At 36.9% G+C, this 5,374-nt stretch overlaps 1 long non-coding RNA gene across 1 annotated transcript; it reads right to left on the bottom strand.

Moving 5' to 3' along the window:
- Window positions 1-2,406: 2,406 nt before the first annotated feature.
- LOC108808183 (uncharacterized) lies at window positions 2,407-4,310 on the bottom strand. The gene is made up of 5 exons (XR_008935748.1): window positions 4,132-4,310; window positions 3,736-4,044; window positions 3,211-3,309; window positions 2,993-3,094; window positions 2,407-2,898 (listed from the first exon to the last, which is right to left on the bottom strand). It is a non-coding gene; the product is annotated as an uncharacterized LOC108808183 (long non-coding RNA).
- Between the last annotated feature and the right edge of the window lie 1,064 nt (window positions 4,311-5,374).

Consider the following 5,374-nt stretch of genomic DNA (forward strand, 5'->3'; position numbering starts at 1 on the left):
GAGACTCCTTTTTGACTCTAAAATTATTGAAAACATTTTGAAAAAGCGGGAACCAGTAATCATAATTGTAACCATGCTCTGATACCACCTCTATAAAATTCCGGAACCGTTCTAGCATAGGTCGACCCACTGGCCAACAATCAAACAAGAACATGACCGACGGACCAACTATCTACTAAGGTCCAGAAGCGCTATATGACAGGCTAGGTACAATCCTGTCAAAATCACATAATTATTCTGCAATTTAGACCAATTCATCCACTACCATGTCCCGCTAAATCAAGGCTTAAAGCTTTTCAATCCGTACCCGGAGTTAACGGTTCCGTTAGATCGAAGCCTAAGGATTTTCAACCCGTACCAAGAGCTAACACTGTGTTGGTTCGGACTAAACCAAAATCATCTTGGACCCGTTGAATTTTAAATCAATTATAAGTCTTTTAAAAACATTTGCAATATTTTAGGGATCCCAAACCCAAATAAAATACAACGGAAAAAACGTTTAAGAATCAAACCGTTGCACAATATACTGCAAAACTACTCTGGCGTCCTACGCGTCCAATCTTCTACAACCTGAATTCCTGAAAAAAAGACAACGAGAGTTAGGTGAGCAACGTAAGGTCACTCAGTGAGCTGGCTACTTCCCAAAACCTAATGTAACTGGCCTAGACAACCCAAAATAAAAATCAATTTAGCCTAAGCACAATAATAAATCTTAATGCTAATCCCCACCGACTAAGATATGCTCAACCTTAATCTAATACTAACAACTTGGCCACACGGCCAACTACTCAAACAGATCCCTAGCAATTCTAACAATCAAGACTCTATCTTAGAACACTGTAACTCGGTGCTAACACTAACTCAAGGGTTCCAGAACCCTCTACACAACAACAATAAATAAGACTAACTCGACACAGAACTCTAACAAGACACAACACAACCCTTTAACTTGGGCCCTGGTGACTTCATGTTCCTCCTCAACATCGGCAATATCATATCTCTCGACCACAAAGGCCAGAAGAAGAAACTTTCAATCGACTGTGGCCCACAGTCATTCAAGTCACCGCGCGACAGTCCACAGTCCTTCGGGTCACTGCCACGTTACATCGTCGTGTAACACTCAGCCATAAGCCATGACCTCGTCCCTTTGAGTCTTGCCAATTCAGCGAATAAGGGATTTCTTTGAACCCGCTAGATACGAGGCTGAAAAAACACTAATCGCCCCTAAACAAGACTATTATGGGCGGGTTATGCACATATTGTCGGCAACACACACACTACAACACTATCCCTAGGAAAGACCTATAGACAATACTCCTACATAAAACTCAACAATACTAAAGAGTCTATGACAATAGCTACTAGTACTAGAAGTCACACTAACTAGGAAATCAACCTATATCACCAAGATCTCCTGAACAACTCCAACCCTGCACAACAACACTACCAACTACCAAGTAAGCAATCAACCTAATATCTCTAAGGAAAGTCTAATCTATAACTACTCAACCAGTAAATAGATAAAGCAAGACTTGCATCTCAATTCTATGCCAATTCAACCAAGCCATATTTATCATGCTATACCGGTTCATGCATAATTGTATATGATCATCCTAGTCCTAGTCAGGGTATTATCTCAATCTTAATTTTATTTTATCTCAGCTTAGTCCATGCTAAACTGAGTCTGGTTCATAAATAAAGTAACCCTAAGGTCTTTAAGTGTCTTTGGTGTGTCTGTGATGAATGAAAATGAGCAGGGAGCGCTGAGTATATATAGAAAACACTGACCATTAAGGTTGCACCACTCAAGAGCATGTATGTCGTTACACATGCTTCTTGTCGCATGCGTTGCGACACACGGGCATCCACATGGCTCTCAGCATGCTTCCTTTACATGCCAGAAGACACCACCACGTCCACATGGTTCTCAGCATGTCTGTGGTTCATGCATGCGACACACGGGCCACTGGGTGTCAGCTCGCATGCGCTGCTCGCAGATACTGCAACACCTCGAGCTAAGACATGTCAAGTATCATGGAACTGCTTCATGCACGGCTACACCTCCTCCTTATGTTGACACTCAGATAGTTATGAGGTAGACATCACGTCCTGGCCTCATTCGTAAAAACACCTCAAGTTTCTCGGTCGATTTGCGCGATTTTGACTTTTCCGGCATATTTTTGACCCGCGATATATCTCGAATATTTTTCCACTCCCGTTCTGATGCTCGGAATTTTTAATAAACTCCAAAAAAATTCTGAATTTGAAGAAAAATATTTTCCGAATCTCCGGCTTCCTTAAAAATCCACAATACCAAGTTTAGAGTTTTCATCCAACTTTGTGTTCTCCCATCGTGCTCGCTTCCCGTCCTGCTTCCGACTTATTATATCTCCAAAATGATATTTTATTGATACGAAGTTTTTCCAAAAACTGCGGGCTTCGGAAACGTCGTACTTCTAAAACATCGTATTTCTAAACCGTTGTGTTTCCAAAAAATTGTTATGCTTCCAAAACGTTTGTCTGATCAATCTAACACATTGTCTAACTATGGTCGAGCAGCTTACTCGACTCATAGTTCATCCACGATCAATTCTTCGACTACGCCGTACTTAAAAATTTCTTGATTAATCTTTATTGCCCGCGATTCGGCCATTAAGTAGCTCGACCAATCTTCTATTTTCCTTTAACCAGGTCCAACATTTTGTGATGGAAATTCAACATATTTCCTCATACTTTAATTCCCAAAAGCTCGGTTCTAAATTTTAACTTTATCGATCTCGACCATTTTACCCGTTCAAGAAAGTTATTACACTGACTATCAAACCAGAAGCTGTCTCGCTTTCTGTGGTCTCAAAATAGAAGATGAGAGATTTTCCTTCGTTACGTCCTTTGATGTGCCTGCAAACAGTACCAATAACCTTTTTGTTTTGTTTTTAATTTTTTTTTTGGAAATAACAAAACAAGACACGTCTTAGAGTTTGAAACACATTACTTGAAAAATATAGGTCTACAGAGAGATACATACAACATCCTCTGTTCCAATTCCTCTGCTGTCAAAGGTATCAACTTTGGAACTCCTCCTGAAGTACCCGAGCTGCAAAATAAAAAATAATTCTTCCTTAACTCTCTACATATTATCGTTGAATAATAATATTAAACTCATGTATCAATAAGTTTTAGCCAAATTTCCTCCGAATGGTTTCTGTTTACCTTTTTTTGCAAATACAAAGAGGTATCGAAGAAACTGCAAGTGCCGACCCACATGAAACTCTAGGAGACTTGAAATCGATGCACGTGCAATTTTTTAACCTTAAGAAAAATACAATAAAATTTCATGTGGGTTGATCTTTTTTTTTTATTATGTAATTTTAAAAGAAAATTAGGTAAGATGTTACATTTTAGATTTTTGACAGAAGTCGCAATTGAACTAATAATGAATCTAACAGAAGACATTCAAACAACACCAAAAATCAACAAGAAACTTACAACATCTGATACTAACCAAGCAGCTAGATATTATAGTTAATATGGAAATACTGTTCTAAGACTAGTCAAAACATAAATTTAAATTCAAGGCTCTTCTAAGACTAGTCAACGTTTAATCCAAATCCTTCCTAATCTTTCATTTTACATTACAGCACCAAAGACTTTAAAATTGTTGTGGTTATCACAGATTCACATAGCAGGAATACTTTTGCTCTGAATCTGCGGAGGTTTCATGATTCAAAATGGTACCTGGTCAAGAGAACAATAATGGGTTGATCTTAGATGAGATCAAAGGGCTCTCCATTAGCGATACGATCAATATAAGAGCGATAATCTTCGTAGGTCACAAAGGGTAGGTTCTTCTTGAAGCTTTGCTTATCTACTTGTCCGTTGAGGAAACCTCTAAGGTACTCGGTTTGAGCATTACGTGAAAGTATCGCTTCCAACACGGAATCTTGAATCTGCTTTGCGTTACTGGTGGTATCCTCAAGCAGAGACAGACACGCTTTTTGGTTTGTTGGATCGAACTTTGGCAACATGACTGCTACTTTGGTTTGTCTATCAAACAAGAATAACAAAAAAGAAACTATAATTCAAAGTCCCGTCACTTTATAACGAAACTACTTACAAAAGAGAGAGTAAAACCTCTGTTCTGGCGAAGCAAATGAGTTGTGGTCGGTATCTCTTTACGATCAATAGCTTTTAGAGGAGAAAATGTAGAAAGCAGACAAAAAGTGCCGAATACTTTTGTTGATGCTATTTTTTCTTTTTCCAGAAATAGGATTTTACAAAGGATGAGAGGAAAACAAAAATTTAAAATAGGAAAGTAATACTAATCGTGAGCACTACTAGGAGATATAGATTTTAGGAAAATCAGACACATTAAAAGTACTTTTGTCTTCGAGTATAACTTTCTGTCTCATTCCTTATTTTTGTAGGCTATACACTACCACAGAGGGAATCCAGTCAATCCGATGGGAAGAATGTCCTAGTGGAGCGGTGGCGCGGTGATATTACCTTCCCAAAAATTATAATATAACACGTGTTAGCAGGGGCGAGTCTGTGTTGTCAATGGGTGGGGGACAGTTGCCCATCATAAATTTTTTTAAAGTCTCATAGAAAAATATGTTCAAAATCACGTTCAATTCCAAGACGCCGTATTCTATAAGCTCAAACCATGTGATTTAATAAATCTTTTTTTATCAGTTCCGGGTCGAGGACATTAGTGGATTTTATAGTAATAATGCTTCTGTTGAAAATTTAGTTTTGTAAATATACATTAGTTTTATGATCGGCTTGTTTAGGCGATTAAAAATGGATTCTTCATCGATAAAGGATAATAAGAAGAATTGGCCATGGCCTTCGGAATTTGATTAATTCTATGGTCGAGTGGTTGAAAGCGGTTATATATTTGTCTTTCTATTTAATCATTCACTAGATTTTGCCCATGCGGGTGTATATTACAAAAATATATTGCTATTTATTTTTCATGTCAATATCAAAGCTGAATAAAAAATTCAAATCTGAAGAACCGAACCGATCACGATCCGAAAGAATAATATCAAATCCGAACTAAAATTGATTAAATATCCAAATTATTCAGAATTTTGATATTTAGACAACCGAAATCATAACCAATTCGAACCGAAGTATTTTAGATATCAAAATATATCCAAAAAGATTTATATATATTAATTATTTTTAATTTTAATGTATATAAAAACATCCCGAATATATATGATACTTTTAGATTGGTTTAAATACGTGAAAATATATAAAAAGTCAAATATAAATATCTAACATAGTGGAAGTACATTCAAAACCCCAAAAATATTTAAAATAATTATTTATTTTTGATAAAAAAGATATTTAAACCGAACCAATTTAT

The sequence above is a fragment of the Raphanus sativus genome, chromosome 6, assembly GCF_000801105.2.
Source record: "Raphanus sativus cultivar WK10039 chromosome 6, ASM80110v3, whole genome shotgun sequence".
NCBI classification, from domain to species: domain Eukaryota; kingdom Viridiplantae; phylum Streptophyta; class Magnoliopsida; order Brassicales; family Brassicaceae; genus Raphanus; species Raphanus sativus.